This window comes from Manis javanica, chromosome Y (genome assembly GCF_040802235.1).
Source record: "Manis javanica isolate MJ-LG chromosome Y, MJ_LKY, whole genome shotgun sequence".
Lineage (NCBI taxonomy): Eukaryota > Metazoa > Chordata > Mammalia > Pholidota > Manidae > Manis > Manis javanica.
Genome location: NC_133175.1, coordinates 2,152,735 through 2,177,531, shown reverse-complemented (window position 1 = coordinate 2,177,531; position 24,797 = coordinate 2,152,735). Strand labels below are relative to the sequence as shown.

At 38.7% G+C, this 24,797-nt stretch overlaps 1 pseudogene; it reads left to right on the top strand.

The window, feature by feature from the left end:
- Window positions 1-4,825: 4,825 nt before the first annotated feature.
- On the top strand, window positions 4,826-15,495 carry LOC140847575 (regulator of nonsense transcripts 3B-like; annotated as a pseudogene).
- Window positions 15,496-24,797: the final 9,302 nt, after the last annotated feature.

Here is a 24,797-nt window from a genome sequence, read left to right as displayed (position 1 = left end):
CATTCACAAATGCATCAAAAAGAAAAAATGCATAGGAATAAACCTAGCCAAGGATGTGAGAGACCTATACCCTGAAAACTACAAGAAACTCAAGAGAAATTAAAGAGGACACTAACAAATGGAAACTCATTCCATGCTCCTGGATAGGAAGAATTAATATTGTCAAAACAGCCATTCTTCCTAAAGCAATCTACAGCTTAAAAGCAATGCCTATTAAAATACCAACAACTTTCTTTAACAAACTGGAAAAAACAGTTTTAAAATTCATATGAAACCACAAAATACCCCAGATAGCAAAGCAACCGTGAGAAGGAAGAATAAAGCAGGGGGTATCTCACTCCCCATCTTCATACTCTACTACAAAGCCACAGTAATCAAGACAATCTGGTACTGGCACAAGAACAGAGCCACAGACCAGTGTAACAGAATAGAGTTGAGATATTAACCCAAACATACACCATCAATTAATATATGATATAGGAGCCATGGACATACAATGCGGAAATGACAGCCTCTTGAACAGCTGGTGTTGGCAAAACTGGACAGCTACATGTAAGAGAATGACACTGGATCACTGTCTAACCCCATACACAAATGTAAATTCGAAGTGGTTCAAAGACCTGAATGTAAGTCATGAAAACACAAAACTCTTGGAGGAAAACATAGGAAAAATCTCTTAGACATAGACATGAGTGAATTCTTTATGAACATATCTCCCTGGGAAAGGGAATCAAAAGCAAAAATGAACCAGTGGGATGATATCAAGCTGAACGTCTTTTGTACAGCAAAGGACACCACCAATAGAACAAAAAGGCATCCTACAGTATGGGAGAATATACCCATAATGAAAGATCTGAGAAAGGGTTGATATCCAAAATATATAAAGAGCTCTCTCATCTCAACAAACAAAAAGCGAACAGATGGCCAACAGACACATGAAAAGATGCTCCACATCGCTAGTCATCAGAGAAATGCAAATTAAAACCACAATGAGATATCACCTCACACCAGTAAGGATGGCCACCATCCAAAAGAGAAACAACAATAAATGTTGGCAAAGTTATGGAGAAATGGGAACCTTCCTAAAGTGCTGGTGGGAATGTGAACTACTTCAACCATTGTGGAAAGCAGTATGAATGTTCCTCAAAAAGCTCAAAATAGAAATAGCATTTGACCAAGGAATTCCACTTCCAGGAATTTACCATAAGAATGAAGCATCCCAGTTTGAAAAAGAGAGATGCACCCCTATGTTTACCCCAGCACTATTTACAATACCCAAGGAATGGAAGCAACCTCAGTGTCCATCAGTAGATGAATGGATAAATACGATGTGGCACATACACACAAAGGAATATTATTCAGCCATAAGAAGAAAAAAAATCCTACCATTTGGAACAACATTGATGGAACTAGAGGGCATTATGCTCAGTGAAATAAGCCAGGCAGAGAAGACAAACACAAAATGATATCACTCATATGTGGAGTATAACAACAAAGAAAAAACTGAAGTTACAAAACAACAGCAGAAACACAGAAACCAAGAATGGACTAACAGTTACCAAAGGGAAAGGAACTGGAGAGGATGGGCGGGAAGTGAGTGATAATGGGGTGTGTAAGAAAGAGGGCATTACAAATAGCATGTATAATGTGGGGGGAACAGGAGGGCTGCGCGACACAGAGAAGAAGACTAGTAGTGATTCTACGGCATGTTACTACAGTGATGGACAGTGACTGTAATGGGGTTTGTGGGTGGGACTTGGTGATGTGGTCAGTCTAGTAAATGTAATGTTCCTCATTTAATTGCAGATTAATTATACCAAAAAAATCCCTTCCTTGCATCCCCATCCCATAATAGAAGATGTCCTGGCCTCAAACAACCCTTTATTTTCTTTTGCTAATCATTTCCTTGCCCCATACTCCTGCCTATAAAATCCTTCCATTTTGTATAGCTCATTGGAACATCTGATTGCTGAATGGTATATGCCCACTTCCTGGCACACTTAATAAAGCCAATTAGGTCTTCAAGTTTACCCAGTTCAAGATTTGTTTTTTAACATAAATTATATGGCAAAGGGAATTAAGGTTGCTAATCACCTCACATAAACCAAGGGAGAGTACTCTGGATTATCCAGGTTAGGGCACTATAATTACAGGTGTCCTTATAAGTGAAAAGGTGAGGCAGAAGAGAGAGTGAAAAAGAGACAGAGCTGAAGCCTGGAAAGAATTAGGTGCTACATTGCTCACTCTGAAGATGGAGGAAGGGGCCAGCAGCCAAGACACAAGCAGCCTCAAAGTCTGAAACAGACAAGGAATTAGAACCTGGAGGCTCCAGGAAGGAAGCCAGTCCTTTGATTTTAGACCAGTGAGACATGTTGCTGGACTCTAACCTTCAGAACGTTAAGATAATAAACTTGTTGTTTTAACCCATAAAATTTGGGTAATTTATTAATGAAGCACAAGGAAAGTAGTACAGTTGGTGTGGGGAATGGTGAAGTGTTCAGTTTTTGACGTGTTCAAGGAATCTGAATGTGTTAGATATCTAAGTGGAGATGTCAAGTAGGCAGATGGAAATATGAGCCTGGAATTTTGGGGAGACATATGGGCTGGAGATATAAATATTGAAATTTTTAGCAAAGAGAGAAAAGTGAAAAGAATGGGTGAGATTAAAAAAGAAGTAAGTGTAGATAGAAATGAGCCTGTCTAAGGACTGAGCCTTGGACCTTACTTTGAGTAGTATTTCATTCTATACATGTACCACATTTGTTTATCCATTTGCCCACTGACAGATGTTTGGATTGTTTCCAGTTTGGGACTATTTTAAATAATTTATAATTGCTCCTTTCTAAAGCAAGAAGAAGAGTGATCCCATCTAAAGCAAGTTGAGTTTTACTTTGTCCTTCCAGTGGAGCATCAGTACCATGACAGAACCTTTTACTCTTTCACCACGCATCTCTGATGACCGACATATTGTCAGTGGTTAAAAGCTAACAAGCACTCCAAAAACGAGGCATACACCAAGATGTAAACACAGAGCTAAGTGGCAGGTCAGAGGCAGATACTTAAGCTAGGCTTGTAAGAACAGGCAGGTATTGGAGGCAACAGTGAGTGACAGATCCCAAATACAGGGGACCAGTCTTGGGAACAGGAATTAGGAACTCAAGCATATGCTGGGCAATAAAGGTGAGAAAAGTACAAAGTCTGGATAATACATTCTAGCTGTCAACCAAATGAGACTGGGGCCCTGAGCCACCCTTCTCCCTTGGGCTTCTATTGCATCCTTAACTTGGTACTAACCCTGTGGGTGTATCTATAGCTCTCCACTTGTCACTTGCCCTCCTCTCCCATTTCTCTTCCTTTTTCCTTAATTGCATATGATACAAAAGCACAGAAATAATATGTTCAATTAATTCGAATACATGGTTTTTTCACATATTAACACCTCTGATAACAGGATGCATCTTGAAATTGATGGTGTGTCATAGTGTAATTGGCAGCATTTGTTTCTTTCTTGGTATATAAAATAATGGTGACCTTAGATTCAATTGTGTCTTAGAGTTAATGAAATACAAATGCTCTATCATTTAAGGTAATATTTTCAAATTTTGCATTTTATAAAATTGGGGGGCTGGGTTTTACTGAACTATAAATTTACACAAAATTCTACTCACCAATTATAAGTGTACAACTCAATGAGTTTACATGAATGTGTGCAATCATGCAACACCATCATAATCATGATAAGAATATTTTCATGGCTGCAAGTTCCCTGGAGCTTCTCTGCAGTCAGTTGCTTCTCCTCATCCGGTCCCCTAGCAATCATTGATCTTCTTTCCATCAACATACTCTTACCTTTTGTAGAATTTCATACAATAACATTGCACAGCATATATTCTCCTTGTGTCTGAATTCTTTCACTCAGCACTAATTGAAGGACATATCAGTTCATTTTAATTGCTGAGTAGTATTTAATTCTATGAATATCACATTTTGTTCATTCGTTTGCCCATTGACACATTTGGATTGTTAAGTTTGGGGCTATTTTAAATAATGTATAATTGGCCCTATTAAAGCAGGAAGGAGAGTGATGTCATCTAAACCCAAGTCAGGTTTTATTTTCTCCTCCCTGTGGGGTATCACTACCTTGATAGAATGCTTTTACTTAAAAAGGGGTGATGAAAACAAATCTCATATGCGGTTATTATCACCCCTTTACGTATCTGTGAAAGCTGTTAACTAAAAAATCTGTGACTTGTAATCCATAGAAGGAAAAGAAATTCTAAAGCTTCTGAAAGCGCATTTTCACAAACGATAAAAAGTACTAGTTGTTTCCCTGGTGAGACAAAGCTTTGGGTAAACATCCGGTTTATCTGAGGAAAACGAAGCCTGCAAAACGTATCTTTCGATCCGAAGAATACTAAACTTCCAAGATTCCGAATTCCATTTGCTTACAAATGGAGGTTATCTACAACTCCAGAATGCCGGGCCCGAAATGGGTTACCGTTTTGTGTTCCGGGATTTGGGGTTCGCGAAGGCGTCACCCTACTCAGGACGGCTGAGTGACTAAGGACGTCCGAAGAGCGGGCCCTGAGACTCCGGGCCGCGAGCGCATTGGGCAGTGCGATACGGGAGGCGGGAGGTTAGGACCAGAAACTAGAACCTTTCCCCAGAGGGAAGCCTGGGCGCCTGCAAGTCTCGCGAGGTCCTGGCGGGCCCAATGGAACACTGGCCGCAGCTTAGAACTAGGGGCGCTGCTAGGGGGCGCACGAGTGGGCCGCGAGCTACATTTAGGCGCGTCTGCGGGCGTTGAGAGCAGAGAGCCGTAGCAATGAAGGCGGAGAGGGACCACGGGCCTAAGGAGAAGCGAGTAACCCTCTCGCGTCCCCCGCGGGCCACACGCAGCGGCGGAGGGGCTTCGGGGGACAGCACAACAGGGGAAGACAAGCAGGATCGAAACGAGGAGGAGAAAGAGGCGCTGAGCAAGGTTCTTGGCTGGCTGTTGGCCCAGGAAAGGGCGGGCCAGGTCCGCCACCCGTGGAGGGTGGTTGGGAGTGGGGCTGTCCTCTTTCCCACCCAGCTTCCCCCTCTTGTTCCTTCACCTGGGTGAGAACCGCATCACCCCGTCCCATCCACTTGCCCGAAATGGGGGAAGCGCCTGGGTGGGTGTGAGGCAAACGGGGGAATCCCAGACGAGAAGGTTTAGGTCACAGCTGTGAGATGGCAATGGGCCGGGGAAGCAGTGGGTGGCGAGGACGAGCAATTAGAAGGTTAGTTGGGGAGAATCACCAGGCAGCGAAGGGGCCATCGGGTGGGACTGGTTCGTGTGCGTATTAATGGAGGCGAGCTGAGGAGTGTGGGGGGATTAATGGCCTGGGGCCAGATCGGGTGCATCCTGTTTCGGGAGCAGTAAGGGGATTTGGTATTCCTTAGAGTTTTGAATTCTTTATGCTGAATGAGAGGAAGGATTTTGTTTTCGGATGTGTTGGAGGTGTAGGGAAATAATCAAGAACTCGTGGCATCCTCAAAAGACCAGGCTTGGTCTACTAATTTTTTAACACTACTAGTATTTACTGAAAGATGAGCGACAGAAAATGCAAAAACCCAGTGAACTGTGGGGCTTCGGGTTAACTGAACCTTAAATTTTCCTTTCTCCGTGCAGTTCTTGTTTCTAAGAGTTTTTAAAAACCACGTTACTGTTACGTTTGACTTGTTTTGAGCATTGAAAGAATATTTTGTCCTAGGTTTGTATAAATTATCTCATCATCTTTTAAAGCCCAGACTTCTTCAGGGGTGGTGATTTCTTTTAGGTATGACAGAAAATTGCTTTGTACTAATTTTTTTTTCTTACACATTTTTAAGGTGGTAATTAGGAGATTACCTCCTAGTTTGACCAAGGAGCACCTTCAGAAACATCTTCAGCCTCTGCCCGAGCATGATTACTTTGAGTTTTATTCCTAATGATACTAGGTAAAACAAATAAATAAAAGAGGGAAGGGGGTAAATTAAAAATAGTTTCTCCCATTCTTTTTTATCCCGTTTTCCATTTGATTTTTCAGCCTGTCTCTTTAATGTATGCCTACTTGTAATTCAGCCAGATACTTGCGAGCACATTTACATAATTGCTTTCCTCTCTGCTGTCTTTATCCTCCTATGTACACCAGAGCATACATCAGCTTTAAAAACCATTAGGACATTATTTTGTTCAGGGATCTCTTTGACGGTTATGTATTCCTTGACAATAAAGGTGTGTCTTTGAAGCTGAAGGGGAGTTTATCATTCATATGTTTTAACATTGCATTACAGTGTTTCACAGTTTTTTTAATGCCTTCATATCTTTTGTAAGATAGGAAGCCGTCCAGTACTTTTATTAACTTGCTATTTCTGTAGTTTGATCAACTGAATGAAATTGCTGCTCTTTTCTCTTCTGTGACAAATTTTTTTGCCCTGGATTAGGTGATCTGTTTACTAGCTTCAGCAATAATACTGATAAATGACTCTCTAAACTTGTATGACAAATTTTAAATAAATACTTCTCATCTTGGTTCAAGGACCAACATTTATTAACTTAATTCAAATCCTTGAAGCAAATAGTTCCCAGGTGCAATACTGTTTAACATTTTGTTGTACCTCATTAAAACACTGAACCTGGTGATCTCCCACTTTGTATCCAGGAATCTGTAGGGTATGGCCTAACTCATTTTATTTATGATCTGCCACTTACAACATTTAGCCAGAGAACGTCTGACCGGCAGTTTTCCACTTTTCTTTTGGCTTTGCAATCATAGGTGAATGATGTGTCTTTTTGTTGTTGTTTTTTTCAGTATCACTTCAGAGTTTGTAAAAATGAAATCTTTGTCAGGAAACATGTCAATAAAAGTTGAAGGATTGCCGCTGTGTTTATCCAGCTTTTATTAATCCTCTTCCCAAGCCCCCCAAACTAGCTACTTCTCCACTCAGACTTTCTTCCAGTAGACAGTGATTTCCTGGTAATCTGAGATGTGTTTAACTTTTTCCCCTATCACCTCTTCACATTAAACAAATAATGAATCTTCACATTAAACAAATAATGTTCCATTGGGCCCAGCCAGGACCTCGCGAGACTTGCAGGCGCCCAGGCTTCCCTTTGTGGAAAGGTTCTAATTTCTGGTCTTAACCTCCCACCTCCCGTATCGCACTGCCCAAACAAATATCTTGTTTACCAAATACCTTGCTTACCAAAACTTTCACTTTATATTGTCATCACCTATTGCTTAATAACCACTGTATCTAAGCTTAGGGGATTTTGAATTTTTTCCATTTCTATGTAATTCAGTCCATTAAATTGCCATGAAATTAGTCTTTTTGAAATACTCATTAAAGATAACAGTTGTGGGAAAAATATCCAAACTCCTTGCTAGCTTGCTAGGCAGAATCCTCCACAGTTTGGCCTCACTTTTGTTTTTTCAGTTATCTTCCACTGTTTTCTTCTGATTCACTCTGGTTTATCTATTCCTTCTCACATATATCAGTTATTAAGCTAATCTGATTCTGCATTCCCTAGAATTTCCAAAATCTTGTTTCTTCCATGAGTGCCTTCTGATACCTTCTGGTCAATTCTAGTTATTTTATTGTGACTTATTCTGTATGCCAATGATCTTACCATAGCATTTCATATCTTGAATGACATTACTCTAAAGCAGCAATCTGGTGTATTTTTTTCCACTAGTCACTTTTTAAAAATTGAGATACAACTCACATATCATACAACTGAGTGGTTTTTAGTGCTTTCACAAAGTTGTGCCATCATCACCACTATATAATTCCAGAATGTTTTCATCACTCAAATAAGAATCCTACATCCATTAGCATCCATCTCCCCTTCTTTCCTCCACCTACAGCTTCAGTAGATCCTAATCTAGCTGTGGATTCTGGGCATTTCATATAAGCTGTATCATACAACGTGTGGCCTTTTGTGACTGCCCCATTTACTTAGCATGTTTTCAGGCTTCATCCATGTTATATAGCATGTGTCATTACCTCATTCCCTTTTATTTTCATTTTTGAAAATTGTGGTAAAATACACAATTACCATCTTAACTATTTTAAGTGTACAGTTTAGTAGTGGTGAGTATATTTCACATTGTTGTATAACCAATCTCTATAACCTTTTCATCTTGCAAGACAAACTATACCCATTCAACAACTTCCCATTTCCCCTTCCTCCCATCCCCTGACAACTACCATTCTACCTGTGAACCGCCATTCTCTCTCTGTGAAGTTGACCATTCTAGGTACTTCATGTAAGTGGACTCATATAGTATTTTGCTTTATGGGACTGGCTTATTTCACTTAGCATAATGTCTTCAAGGTTGATCCATCTTGTACATGTGTTAGAATTTACATTTTAAGGCTAAGTAATATTCCATTGTATGTATATACTACATTTTGTAGATTCACCCATCAGTGGAAACTTGGGTTGCTTCTACCTCTTGGCTGTTGTGAATAATGGTGATATGAGTGTGGGTGTACAAATATCTGTTCATCTTTTCAACATTGCCCAAAAGTGGAATTGCTAGGTCATATGGTAAATTGTTTTTAATTTTGTATGGAAGCAGCGTACTATTTTCTAGAGCAGCTGCACCATTTTACATTCCCACACAGTGTAATGCACGAGGGTTCTAATTTACCCTAATTTCTCTATTTCCTCACCAACACTTGTTACTTTTTTTCCTTCAATGGCAAACATTCTGATGGGTGGGAGGGGATAGCTCATTGTGGTTTTGATTTGCACTTCCCTAATGATGAGTGAAGTAATATTTTACTCTTTGCATATGCTTGAGCATATGACCACCTTTTCATATGCTTATTGGCTACTTGTATATTATATTTGGAAAAATATCTATTCAAGGTCCTTTGAACTTTTTTTAACTAGGTGTTCTGTTGTTGTTCTAGGAGTTCTTTATATATTCTGTATATTGACCTTTATCAGATATGTGATTCGCCAATATTTTCTCTTGTTTTGTAGGGTTTTTTTCACTCAGTTGATTGTGTCCTTAGATGCACAGAAGTTTTTAGTTTTGATATAGTCCAATTTATCTATTTTTGTTGCCCATGTTTTTAGTGGCTCCTGGTGTGTTTTTTAAAAACAGTTTTATTGAGGTACAATTCACATGCCACAAAATTCACTCTTTCAAAGTGTACAGTGCAGTATTTTTAGTATATGCAGTGTTGTGCAACTGTCACCACAATCTAATTTAAGAACATGTGTCATTCCAAAGAGTAACCCCATACCTATTAGCTGTCACTCCTCATTTTCCCCAACACTACTCCCCGCTCTAGGCAGCCCACTAATCCACTTTCTATCTCCATAGATTTGCCTATTCTAGAGATTTCTGATATATTTTTTAAATTAAAATTAATTTGTAGTTTTTCCCCTATGTATCAAATATCATGCTTTAGAAGTTGAACTTAAATGAATATTTTACTTCCTACCATATCTTTTCATTATGTTATCAGTATGAACTTGGGCTTCTTTTGGTAATGTGTTGATTTTAATTATGTGAGTGTTATTTATGTCTGAGGGGAAGTCCTATTAAGGTGATCACCACCAAAGAGGCCTGAAAAACAGTGGGTTGACTCTTGTATCCACTTTTCATATTTTCTTTGTTACAGCAAGTATGGTATTTTTTCTAAACAGGTCAGGAATATCCTGCTATAGTAGAATTTGCACCTTTTCAAAAAGCTGCAAAAAAGAAGATGATGAAAAGAGTTACCAAAGTTGGGACTATCAATGATGGTATAGTATAGTTCTAGTTATGTAAAGCTATTGCATTGGGTTTTGAAAATACATTACCTTTGTGGGAATTAATTGGACTCCAGGATTTTAAAGAGTGAAACATGGAATAAAGTTCATGAGAAATGTAATTCACTGATGAAAGCTTTGCTTAATTATTAGAATGGAGGTGGGGTTCCTCTATAATTTCCATTCTCTTTGGCTGGTAGCATTTCATTCTTCCACAATTAAGCAATCTCTTGCTGACTATTGAGCAGTAAATCAGCTTAGGTCTTTTGATTACAACACAGTGGAAAAATTCAGATGTTTCAAAATATAGCAACTCCTTAAGGCCTTTTATTACCATTTTTATGATAATATTTTTGACTTCTGGTTTCCATTATTTTTATAAAGAGGAGGAATTACCATTGAGAACTGTGATAGAAAATTTTCTATACTCAAGTAACAACATAAAGTAGATGAAGTGGCCAATCCTATTTTCTATGTTTTAAATATGCAGTTAACTGCATGCCTAGGAATTACATTTAACTGAAATACAGGAACTGAAAAACTAATAATTGCCATTTAAGGTAAACTGGATCCAGATTCTGAGCCCTCCATAATTTGTTATGTTGGATAAGGACTTAGCTGCAGTATTTTTTATATCACACTGCTATTTTAGAATCATCTAGTTTGATTTTTGTTATTTACTACTATAATGGTTATTTTGTAGAGAAAACAAAAGACTCAACACACCATTGCTTATTGGTTGTATCACAGATTCATGCCTGGAAGACCACATCAAGTAACACGCTCCAGAGTGCATAGAAACTCCCAAGTATAAGCAATAGAGTGACTCGGATTTGTTTCCCTTTCTGATGTCAGACGTATCTAGGAAAGAACTCCAGGAATTAACATCACCTCCTGTGCCACAGCTAGGACAGACCCCCAATTTATCTTTTTGTTGAGCAACTGAGTTTCATATGTTGAGTTTACTTAAACTGAGATATACCCATACAGGAATTGCTACATGCTTATACATAGTACACTCTGAAGCTCCCATAACTGACTTTCAGTTCTCCCATAAGTGTGACTCTGATTAGTAGGAACAGTGCATTTTAAAAGCCAACTAACAATGCTGGAAGTTCTGTTTTAATGTGCGGTGTCTCATTTACCCTTACTCCATGTTAGCCCCACACTCCCTTAGTGGATATCAGGAGTTCTGAGAGTAAGTGACCAGTAAAGCTCTAAAAGGTTTATCTTGTGGGTGTGGTTAGGTTGGTTTTCAATCTTCAGTGAAGTAGAAAATGACCACCTTTGATAAATATCCTAGGTAATATTTCTTATTTTGTTTACTTAAAACAATTATTTAGGTCCAGAATATAGAACATTTTTGGAAAGTTGTGTTGCAGATAATGAAAAAATAACATCTACTCCAGAGACACTGCTAGAGGAAATTGAAGCAAAAAATAGAGAATAGTTAAGTGGGCAGGTGGAATTAAAGCATTCTTTTTCCTCAGAATACCTGTGTGACCTCCACTTCCATCCTACCTGTGTGGCGACAGCGAAGGCACTAAGTTCTTTGAAACTGTGTTTCTTCTACTGTAAAATGAGAATGATAATACCTGCCTCACAGGATTATGAGAGTGCATTCATAAGAGGGGAGAAATTCTCTGTGACCTTTATTTAGTGCCACACAAATGAACATAAGTGTAAAAAGTTAAGTGACTCATGGGACCTTTAGATTTTGGTAAGCCTTTGAACATCAATTGGTGTTTTCTAGTAATAAGAAACATTCCTAAAAAATTTTTTTGACTTGAAAATATCAAAAAAATGAAATTAGGTACTGCAAAATTGAAAACCTCTTAAGAAATTCTAGTTTGGATGTTGGTTTCTAAAACAGTGCTGCTAATGTATCAGCTCTAAACATAAGCATAGCCTCTGACGCAGGATTTGTACTACTAGGAATTCATCCAAAGGAAGTGTGTTTTCAAAACGCTAGCTCTGAGGCTAAATAGCATTGTTCAGAATATTGAAAAAATGAAATAAATATTATTCTAAAACTTGGTTTTTATTAATGAATGCATAGTATAAGCCTATGTCTAATATTACAATAAATTTCCAGAAATGAAAATAGGTGTCAAAAGGGTATTTTAGTCCCTTCTTCCAGTTTCTTCCCAGTTGAACAAATTTATAGTGCCATCTAAAAAAAATAGAATGTCTTTTGCACTTAACTCTCACTGACACTGGGAATTTCTCTTTTGCAATATTGTTCTACTGTTTTCATATGAATTTCTTCACTTTTTCAAAAGTATTTTAAACCTTCACAATTGAATTAGAATACGGTAAGACATCTGTTTGACAGTATAGCCACGAACTTTCTGTTGAGGGGTCTTATTTACCCAACTTGGTGGTTGGCAGGGAATGTCAGAAAATGGAATCCTTTCTAGGGGTTGATAAGTATTATTAATAATAGAAAGAGAAAGACAAAGAGAAGAAGAGAGGATGAACTGGAAAGAAGAAGAGAAACAAAAAAGGAAAGATAGAGAAAAGTTAAGGAAGATTGAGTTTCAGAATGGGACGATTTAAATGATGGACCAAAGATTAAGGTATGAAAATAACTTAAACTGAATGCATGTTGCTGAAAATTGCATGTATTTACTTCTTTAAATACGTATGCACGTTGTATTGGTGTAAATAGTGTTTTGGTTTTGGTTTTGTCTTTTGGGGAGGGGGGAGTAAACCAATAGAAATCTTTCCTATAACATTCTTTTTTTTAGTTAAAGATAATTTTAAAGGATTAAGTAGTTCAGATATTAAGTGCAGATCTGCATTATTTTTACCATTGAAAATACTCACTTTTTGGATTATTGTTCTCTGTTCTTCATAAATAGAGGCTTAGGGCTGGCTGGCATGAATTATGTGTTTTTATTCAGCTTTTCCTTCACAGTTGATACATGAAGTTGCCTCATCTGTTTGTTTTCCACTGTCTTCAGGTACACAGGTTCTGTTACAAGCTGTGAATCAGAAAAATGTAAGGACCAAGTACATGATACAGAGCACCTGCTATCATGCCTCACACCCAGGTCTTAGTAAAAAACCCTTTTGGTGTTGATGGTAGTCTTACCCGTAGAAAACCCATTCTGACTGACTTGAGTCTTCTTAAAAGCTGAGCTGTTACAAATTTTTAATTGAGAGAAAGCCCAGACGACTTCCTGATGTGCTGTGTACCCAAAAGCTTCACCAATAGACAGCTAGAGGACAACCATGCATACACAGCTCTTTGTCTTCTGTTTAAGCGCCTATCATAACTAGCTGCCCTGTGGGAATACTAGGGATAAATATCCTGCATTCCCTGCTTTCTCCTCTCACGATTCCCCACACTATCTTCTTGCATCTACCTGGGAATCTGTGAGCAGCAGACTCTGAATAATGCATTGCACGTAGGAAGGGAAAAACTTGTAGAAAGCTCCCAGCCTTACTGCTTCCCTTCTAAGGGCATGGCTTAGGCAGCTCTTGCTCCAATAAATTTCCTGGGGAAGTACTAAGACCTAGTATGTCAAAAAATGAAAAAGTGCCACAGAGATGGTAACAGGGTCTCCTACCTTCTCAGAATATAGTTTATGTGGCTAGGGTTCCCCAAGGCTCTCCAGGACTCGTTGGTGGCAGGGTGCGGAGGTTCCCATTTAATTCTTTCTAGCAGTCGCTCTGTCTGCCGTGCCACAAGTGACCTGACTTGCTATTCCTAACCATCAGCAAGACAGAAGGTAGAGCCAGCCATGCTACAGATGTTCATTAATGTTCTTATTAGCGTAATGAACATCTTGGCTTCTAACAAAGATGTTCATTACAGAAATAAGAACACTTCCAGTGAAACCTGCACACGGTAGCCTCACCTTACAATGGTGCTTTTTTAGTGTTGGACTCGTCATTTGCAGTGGCTCTACTCAAACACCTCGTGCTTAACTCTTGTGTGCTTTGCCTTTTGCTTGGTGACTCATGTGAAGCCTTCACCCTGAGATGAGCCTATGTATGTATGAAGCCTTCACTCTGAGACATGATATGCTTTGATTTTGCCTAAGAATTTCTCTGAATATCCAGCACTTGGGGGTGTTCTAGAGAGATTTAGAGCAGTGGAGTGAGAAAATTTTTCTTAGCAATTTGGACTTTGTAAACCATATTTACTTTGGAATTTCATTTTGTAATATCTGTATGACACTGAATATAGAGTTCCTGCTCAGTACTGATGGGACTTCACTGTTCAGTTGTTGAGGTATTTGAATTTTTAAACCAAATGCCAAGTAATTGTTGCTGTTCACCTCTAATAATACAGCTGTGCCATCATAAGTATGTTACTCTCAGGCTCAAGGCAGAATTATTCTTGCAATGGATCACTCCTTTGGTGACAAGGTATTTGTCATTTCAAGTACAACATACAAACAATCTCAGAGTAGTAACCTGCCCACCCTTTTAAATTTGTGGCGTATTTTTGCCTCAAGTTATAGAAACATGTTGGTTTGGTACAGAAGGCATACTTGGAAGTGTCCCTTGGTTCACTTAAAGGTTAGCACACTTCAAGCCAGAGGAGTCTTGATCCTATTGCCACAAAGTGATTAAACCACTTCATTTGAGTGGGTAACACTTTCACATTAGCAGCGTCCTTTTAGTGAACTACTGCTCTTGTGCACTAGTTGTTCACCTGAAAGTTTGAGTACCTGCACAGATAAAGGCCTTCAGTAGCCTAAATTTAGAGTATTTAGTATACTGTTCTCTTTGGTGGAGTCGAGAGTGTTCCACCCTTCAAAATAAAAAATTTGTTTTTCTTTAAGCTGCTTAAGACATCAGAAAAAGGAGATGAAAAAGAATTGGACAAAAGAGAAAAAGCCAAGAAACTGGACAAAGAGAATCTGAATGATGAAAGAGCCAGCGGGCAAAGTTGTACACTGCCCAAGGATTCTGATGGCCAACTTAAAGATGAAAAGCTTAAAAGGTCATTAGTAGAGGGCTCTTTGGTACATTTGTTTCCATGTTTCTAGATACTAGTTTTAGTGCTATGTCCTGGACTTGTACATGAATGAAGATACTCTGTTTTACACAGGGTAGGGGGTCATTGAGAAGGAAATATTTCAAATATTCTAGTATCTTAATATGGGTGAATGACTTTTGGGTTTTGTTACTGTTTTTCAAAACATACGGTGTTTTCACTGTGCTCCAAAAGTGCATGCTCATTTATAGTTGCCAGGTCAGAATGAGTGTTCCTGCATTTGGGATTAGAAGATCTGTGAGGGTACATTCTCAGATTTGCTTTTCATGCAGATGAGAGTAGTAGAGACTACAGGGATAGGGAACGGGTTTATGAACGAGATCAAGAGCGCATACTGAGGGAAAGAGAGAGGCTGAAGCGGCAAGAGGAAGAACGCCAGGGGCAGAAGGAGCGCTATGAGAAAGAGAAGGCTTTTAAAAGGAAGGAAGAAGAAATGAGAATAGAGAAAGACACACTTGGGATAAAGGAAAGAAAACCGAAAGCAGAGAATCAGTAGGCAGTGCAGAAAAAATTGAAAAGAAAGAGGAGGTGTTTAAAAGAGATCGCATAGAAACAAGATGCTGCTTTTTGTTATGCTTTTTTATTTTCAAGACAAATTTTTTTCCTTCCTGCAAGTGTGAAGGATGGGCTAGCTCACTCTTTACATAGAAATTTGAAAGGGGAACTTTTATCTGCAGGATTTTTCAGTCTTGGTTTGGTCATTTTATTAACTTACAGAAATGTCACACATACACAAAAGTAGGGAGAACAGAGAATAATATGATGTACACATCACCCAGTTTAAAGAGTTACCGTCTTGTGGCCAACCTTCTTTCCACTCTGTCCAATCCCTGCCCCTACTAGATCATTCTCAAGCAAATCCTAGGTACAGAATTTCTATAAATGTGACAGTTTTAGAGATAAGGATTCTTAATAATGTAACCCTAATAGCATTTTCACACCAAGAAACCCCTTAATAATTCCTTAATGCCTACCTACTCAGTGTTCAGATTTTCCCAATTTTCATTATCTTTTTTACGTACTCTAAACAAGATCCACAAATTGCTTTTGCTTGAAATGTCTTAAGTCTCTTTTAATCTGACAATTTCTCCTCTTTTCTTTTCTTATCATTTATTTGTTACAGAAACCAATTGGTCAGGTAGAACTTCAAATGATCTGTATTGGCGTATTACATACTGTGGCATCATTTAACACATTACTATTTTCTGTGTTTCCTTGAAAACGGGGTCAGCAATTTTTTTCTGTATGGGCCTGATGGTAAACATTTTACACTCTGTGGGCCATACGGTCTTTGTTACAGCCACTAAGCTCTATAGGAAAGCTGGCATAGACAATTTGTAAAATAATGAGTGTGGCTGTGTGCCAATCAAACTTTATTCACAAAAGCAGGTGGCTTTTTTGGCAGGGATACTTACCAGATCGTGGTGTTCCCTTCCTATGGCATCATTAGGAAGCATATGTGTTGGTGACCTTTTTTAACTCAAATATTGTTGATATACAATCTTATGTTGGTTTCAAATGTACAACACAGTGGTTTGTTATCCATATTATTAAATCCTCACCCGCTGTACTGTGGTTACTATCTATCAACATAGTAAGATGTTAGTGTGATGTTAGGATCAGTAGCAATTGCTAGGCAATGGTTATGTAACAGGACATCCTTGTTCTTAGCATATACAAGGGATGAAGTGTCATGATTTCTGCAACTTACTCTTAATTCTGCAAAAATAATGTGTATATATGTGTGTGCACACACTAGAGACAAAGTGTTCATGTGACAAAATGTTAACGATTGTGAGTCTAGGAGGGTATTGGGTATTCACTGTACAAGTTTTGCAACATTTCTGCAGATGTGAGCATCTGAAATCAACTTTACCAATTGCACAATTCCTTCAATGGCCAGCCCTGCCTACAGTTATTGATATTTTTTTGTGTGATGGAATAATGTGAGATTTTCTGGTAGCTCTGTACTTTATGGTTTGGTATTAGGCAAAATCTGGAACATTCCAAAGGATACTAAATGTGCCTATTTTGAACAAAATTTGACCAAGTTTCTTAACATAATGTGTGTTCTCTCCTGCCCTACGAATTAAAACAGGACTTCCCCAGCTTTCGATATGAAGTGCTTGACCTCTTAGGAAATAGGAAACACCCACGGGGGCAACACTGAACTCTCTCAGAGGGATGATACCAATGATAGTGGTGGGGCGCGGGCCAAATCCAAGATGTCGTTCAACTTAAGCTGCAAGAAAAGGCCTGCCACGGGCCACCTCTCATCAGAACCATGCCAAGAGTCAGTGGTACTCAAGGGAAGTCAAAAGCTGAGTCACTGAGCAAGCGCTCCTTCATGGGTCCTCCTCTCAAGAAACTGGGTCTCCTGTTCTCCATGTTTAATGGTCATATGTCCGGACCCAGTTCAGAACCAATGTACACAATTTCTGATGGATTGTTCAGCGGCGCTGTATGTGGCAGAACATCAGATATTCTCAGAAGGAGAAAGGGAAAGCAGAGGCCTGTTCTCAGAGTGAAATGAATCTCAGTGAGGTAGAATTAGGTGAGGCCCAGGGTGCTTCTCAGAGCAATGAATGCCCTCTAGCGTGTTCCAGCTCTCTGCACTGCATATCCAGCATCTGCTCCCCGAACTCTAAACGTTTAGACTCTTCAGAGGATGTACTTGAAACTTGGGGAGAGGCTTGTGACCTGCTCATGAATAAATGGGGTTATGTACAGGAAGAACAAGTTACAACTCCGCTCTAAGTCAAGCCCCTATCATCTGTTCTGGAACTCAGGAAGAAATTTGTAATTGCCTTGCTCTTGGAGGTGACATAGAATATGATTCCCTTACCGCACGCCCCCCCACCCCCCAAGAAAGGAGAGTGAAACTCCTCTTATTTTCACTGTCTTTTATAGCCACATTCTTAATTTTTGTTCTTATATTATTAATTCTATTATTTGCCTTTTTATACCTATAAACACTAAGTCCATTTCACCACCAACTGAAAGGGTGTTTGCCCCTAATCAGCGGAGGTGCAGTCGGGTGCTGAGCCCTTTGGCTTTGCTTTTCACCCTTGCTTCCTTGAAGCACCAGGTGCCACTCTGCTACACAGGTTGCTGCCACACAGATTCCTGACCTTCCTCAGGATCTCACACCATTTCCCCACACGGCTGAAGGATGTGGTCTGCAGTCCCCACCAGCTATCAGATAAAGCAAACTAACCTGCCTATCTCTGTTGCTCTCCAGTGCTCTATGCTGCCCATTCTGGTTCACTGAACAGACTCCAAAAATTGTCAACTTGTGGTTTCTAGGTATAACTGGCCATCTTGAGTTTTTGTTCTTAAACACTACAACTTCCCCACACACTGGGAGCAGCCCTCTGGGTATCCCAGAGCCCTGCGGGGAGAGGAGGCGCACCAAGTGTGCTCTCCTGCCAGAATGGCACCCCTTTGTGCCTCTGTGCCGAGAAGATGCTCACCACTGGCAGCCCTGGGACTGGCCTGGGTGGCTGCTCCCTGCTCTCAGGCTGCTCAGCTGCTGTGGCAGGGCCATGCCAGAGGGGGAATGAACAGCAGGCTGCTTTTGCTGTGAGGGGCTTCAGGGCTGCATTGCCTCCCAGGGGGCTGGGGTGCCTGTAGTTCCTCAGGATTCCCAGGTGTGCCATGACAGTTCTGTCCATCTGTGAGGCCCCTGTCCCTTTAAGACTTTCAAAAATCACTTGCTTTACTTTTATCCCAGGGGAGCCGGCTGCAGGGACCCACTCGCAGATTTTACTTTTCCGTTTCCCTAGTATGCAGCGCACCATTCAATGTGTGTCTGTGCTCCAGGTGTGGATTACTAGGGCTGGTTATTTAGCAGTCCTGGGCTTCTACTCCCTTCCCACTCTGACTCCTCTCCTCCCACCGGGGAGCTGGGGTTGAGGAAGCGTTCAGGTCCCACCAGGCCGCAGCTTGTATCTTACCCGCTTCATGAGATGCCAAGTTCTCACAGATGTAGATGTAGCCTGGCTGTTGTACTGTATCCTCTGGTGCCTCTTTTAAGAATAGCTGTATTTTTTGTATTTTCAAAAATATGTATGGTTTTGGGCAGAGATTTCCACTGCCCTACTCATGTCACCACCATCTGGGCTCCTCCATGTTCCAGGATTTTCAAGCTCATTATATTTGTTTTATTCCCACTCTAGAGTGGATTTGTATGTTTTCATTTATTGTCCGTAAGTTGTGGTCTTTTTCTGAAGCTATACCATCAGTGCTTATGGTATTTGACACATGAACATATCAATAATTATGTTTAAATATAAAGGTAAGTGAAATGCCCTTATACCAAAAGGTAGTTTTCTTACCTTGTGAAAGCTCTGTAGAAGCGTTCTATTACACAAATGAAACGCAATTTATGTAATAACAGAATGTGCCTGCAACTTTTGACCATTATAATCAACCTTCATAAATCCATGATTGTTGCACATCTGCCTTACCCTCATCACTTACTGTCAAAGACGTTACAATTCCAAAAAACCTTGCAAAGCCAAAAAAGATGAAATGAAGAGGTAAGAATGGCCTGCAGTGTGAAGGTCATTTTCACCAATTTGCAGCATATTTTGCCCTTTGACCTTATCTATGAGCAGTTTTCAGGGCAACCTAACATCCCAGGAGCTTTACCTCAGCACATGCACACACACATACAAAGGCATTGCCCGTAGTGGCACTTGAATGAGTGTATGGCAGTGTGACTTTTATTTTAGCATCAAGTGGCCAACCACTTGCACATACATTCAAGAAAGGCTGGGCCATTTTATGTCTTTTCCCACAAAGTTCATTATATTCCCAAAATACTCACTGCCACTGGTTGCCTTCCAACCTAGAAACCCTCTTGGCAGTTCTCTGGTCTTACTCAACCTTTAAAACTAACCTATGGAATATAAGATAAAAAAGAGGCTTTGGATGTTTGTGGGTGAACTTGAGGTACTTATGTGGTGGTAGTAAAGAAACAGAAAAGCTTTCAAAGTAAGGACAAGTATGGATAGGCACTTTAAAACATAAGGCCACCAAATTGTCAAACATTTTAGCTGACCAAGTGAGATGCAGGGGAAAAAATGTTTCTGATTAGAACATTATCAACATCATTATCCCCCTCAACAAAACCCAGAAGTGTAACAGTATATAAAAACTAGCTATGAATTGTAAATATTTAGGTTGAATTTCGTATCATAGCAAGTTCTCCCCTAGTGATCACATATTCCTTAGTTAACACATCAGACACATAATACGATTACATTTTAAACTATGCAATATTGACTGGCTTTTCTAAATATGTACATTTGAGCAATTACTGGATTGATTTCTCCAAATTTTATCTAATAAATGAATTTGCCAAAACTCTATGAGAGGAAACAAAAGGGAAAATTGGTTGGTATGAGAGCAATCTAGATTCTGCATCTGGTGTCGTATTTTAACCTCACATATTTGAAATAAACACATGAAGTGAGAGTATAAATGAGACTGATTATTTTCATAAACATTCCCAAATGAACGTTGTTCTTCAGAGCAGTTTACCTGAAGCTGTACCCATATTCAAATTCTGGCCTTAGTCAAATCACCATGGACTTCTGCTTTTGCGAGGACTTTCAAAATCCACAAAATAACCTCTGAATATCCTCCATGGTAGAAAATCATCATCTTATAATATTAAATTTCTAGAAATGCTCGAAAGTAATTTTAGATCCATATTAGGTAAAAATTTGGGTGATCGAAATGAGTTCTTTTTTCTGGCTCAAGTGATAATACACAAAAGGCATTTTGATAGTCACAACTATAAAACAGTGAGACATCCAGTCCTTTTTTTCTCAACTTAATACTGAGAAATCAACTTATTTAACTTACTGGTTACAATTACCTTTACCCATTAAAAGGGTATAATTCAGTGAATTTTCAGTTATATATATTCCTGGGATCACCACAAAAATCACAATACAAAAATTTCCAACACCCCTAAGAGTCCTTGTTCCTCTTTGCATTCTGGGATTTAGCTAGTATCAAACATGCTTGAAATGTGGGAGCCTTACTAGCGTAAGTTTATAGCCTCCCAAGGAGGACACATGAGAGAACATGGTGTTTACGTATAGAGCCTCCACTGATTTGGGAAAGACCGAGTAAACCCTTGAAACATCTGTTTAAACAGTAAAACACATTCCCAGTTTCAAAGGCTTACATTGTAAACAAACCCAGAATTGGCAACCCAAAGCTTATTTGATCCATAAGATATGACACTGTGTAACTATAGACTCCAGCAGGAAGAAAAGCCCAGCTGTCAAAGAAAAATGGAAGGGAGAGTTTTGGACTCAGGAGTCTTTGGTAGCAGAAGTAGGCTGCTGCTCTAGTAGGACGATGGCAGCAGCTGAATTTTCAGGTCATTTGAAAATCACATGTTTGGACTAGGTATTTCCTGTATAAGATTTAGTCACATGAAAGTACAGCTTGACCACTTTGTGGTCACACCTTGTAGGATTTCCTTTTACAACACATATTAAGTGATCAATTTAAATGGCTAAAGCAATGTAGCCTGTAGTCCAATAAGCAGAGTGGTAGCTGTATTTAGTATACTTGGTCAAGAGAAGCAGAATTCTCAAGTGTCTGATCGGACCAATGTAACCAAAGGCACTTAAAATGAATGTTATATCAGTTCATGAGGAAACCTTGAATCCCAAAGGGTTAACACATTAATTAGTCTGTGGTTTTAATGTTAAAGGCAATCCAACTTGACAAATCATTCATTTAAAAAATTTTTACTGTTCAAATTACTCTTTTAGGATAGTAAAAGTAAAGCTGTATGTCTCTTATTTCAACCTAAACACAAAGACTTTTTCAAGGAAATTTTAATTCAGACAAGGATAAACAAACACACCCTTCTCAAGTGAAAGAATTTTGTTCTTCTTATAAGAATGTGCACCGTGGTAGTATTCAAGAAAATATCAGTATTTAAACTTTTCACAGGATTGTTTCAAATATTTCTCAACAGGGTTGAAGTTGAGGATGAAGAGTTTCTTCCTATTTGAAACAAACAACATAGTTTGGAGGTGACATTTGATAGACGATAAAGAACAGTAGAAAACCAGTGGTGTTTCATTCACTTTCTTAGCCTAGCTGGAGGCCTCAATCACAAATCACCATACAGAAAATGTTTGCATCAAACTTAAGGTTAAAATTGTATCTCCTGAGCTTAACCATGAACATGGAAACTTTCAAATGTATTTGTGTAAATCACACTTTGGCTTTGCAGAATACCATTTTGAAAACTAAAACCTCCTTGAGTAACTATAACTTTAAATACTTTCCGTAAGAAGTGCAAATTCAGTGTCATCCTTAAATGTGTTCAAAGTATCTTGTTCAATAAAAATATTTTGTGCATTTTTAGCTTCAGTATAAACAGAAATAGAGCATTTCATTTTTTCCCCTGAAATGTATGGCTGCTCAGATTAAGGTGTTTTGTTCCTTTTCCAATGTAATCATTTATAGTCACCTATTATTAATAAACACTTACAAACAATGCATTTTACACTATCATTGAAACAGCAGAAACACGTAAAGGAGACCTCCCCATTCCAATATATTTGGAAAAATAGATGATTGAAAATAGTATCATTCTAACCTGTGTTTCCCATTAAACCAAGCTGTGACTATTGAATATTTAAGCATTGATTTAATAAGCATTTATAAAGAACTTGGAGATGATGATGACAGGACCAATACAGCCATAAAGCTATAGCTTACAACATGGAGAAAACTTACAGGCCTTCTCCTGAAATTTCTTACGAGAGTACCCCAAATATGACACATGTTATACAGAACATTTTGAATCTGAGAACACATGTAAACTGGATCAAGCTGATCATTATTAAACTAGTATAATTTGGGCACATTTGGGCAATATTTCCTCAAATATCAGTTGACTTTTCTTTTTAAGATTTTGTAGTAATAGACTTTTCAGCAATTAGCTTTCCCCTCATTAATTTAGATTCCTTAAGTTTTACTGTCTTTTATTTTACTAATCAATATTAACTTTTAGGCCACCAGAGCACTGGTTAGCATACCAGAATAGCTTATTTCCCTTTCGGTCAAATAACTTACTTCCAAGTCCTGGCCTAATTTCTTTTAAGCATGATTGGGTATGTAACATTTATATATTGGTTAGATAATTCAGGACAATTAAAAATTAATATCTGAAAAAGCTCTGCAACCAACATATACAAATAACTCCTATAACTCAATAATAGAACACAATTTGAACACACTTCAAAAGGGAATATATATAACTAGCAAATAAACAAGTGAAGAAATGCTAAACACAATCAGGGAAATGCAAATTAAAACCATAACAAGATATCACTTACTACACACCCACCAGAACTGCTAAAACCAAAAAAAACTGACACCACCAAATCTTGACCAGGATGAAAAGTGGAACTCTCATACATTGCTGGTGGGAGTGTAAACTGGCACAACCACTTTAGAAGAATATTCTTCAGTTCCTTACAAAACTAAACATACACCTAACATAAAGACCAAGCAGTTACATTCCAAGAGGAATGAAAACAATTGCTAATAAAGACTTGTACAAAAAGGTTCAGTTTTATTCATATCTAAAAACTGGAAATGTCCCAGGTGTCCATCAACAGAATGGACAAACAATGGCATATCTTTACAATGAATGCTGCTCAGTAATAAAAGGGAAATACTGACACAACATTGATGGAATTCCAAATACGTTATGCTGAAAGAAGCCTTATACAAATGAACACATACTCTGATTCATTTACATACACTGTGAAAAATAGAATCTAATCTATGATGGGGGAAATATCAGAAGAACAGTGGTTGAACAGGGGTGGGGATCACGGAAGCAGGGATTGAGAAGGAGCATGGCAGAATTTTCTTGAGTCATGAAAATGTTACCTTGATAAGAGCTTGGGTTCACAGATGTGTCATTTGTCAACATTCAGTGCATCAAACACTTATTCATGCATTGCACTGCATGGAAACTTTACAGGAGCAAAAAAAAAAAAAAGACCCTTTTAACACTGCCTTCTAGTTAACAAGATGCATGCTGAAATATTTAAGGGTGAACTGTACTTAAGTTTGCAATTTTCTTTGTAATGCATCAAAAATAAGGATTTATAAGGCAGGTATAGTAAATGTTAACTGTAGAATCTAGGTGGTCGGTATACAGATGCTCATTGCACAATTATTACAACTTCCTATTATGTTTACATTTTTTCAAAATAAAACACTGGAAAATAAGCAGTGAGCAAAGGAAAAGAACTAGGTTAACAAAAGCCAAATCTACATTATGCTTCAAAACAACTAGGAGGAAAACACTCTGGGTAGCTGAAACTACTTCAGCAGAGCTAAAGGAATGAAAGAAAATTGAAACAAAGTTCACATGTAGAAACAAGCAAAACATCTGATTATAAAATGGTGGAGTTCTTTTTGGTAGGGCTACACATGTGATAGAACATTTTATTTCTATTGTGGTAGGAACAATTATCATGAGAGCTACCCTCTTAACAGATTTTGAAGTGTAATACAGTATTGTTATATACAGACACAAAGTCGCACAGCAGATCTCTAGAACTTACTCATCTTACATAACTGAAATTTATCAGGATAAAAATCATCACTTTGATCAGGCAATATACCAACAAAGAAACAAAACATTAGTTTTTTTTGTTTATTAAATTATCACTGACATACAATCTTACGTTAGTTTCAAATACACAACACAGTGGCTCAACATTTACCCATGTTATCAAGTCCTCATCCCCCTCTAGTGCAATCGCTATTGGTCAACACTGGAAGACATTACAGAATCATTAATTGTATTCTCCATGCTGTAGTACTGTTCCTGTGACCAACCTATATTATGACTGTGAACCATTGTGCCCCTTGGTCCCCTTCCTCCAGCCACACCCCCATGCTCCTCAACCCCTTCCCCCTTTGGTAACCATTAGTCCCTTC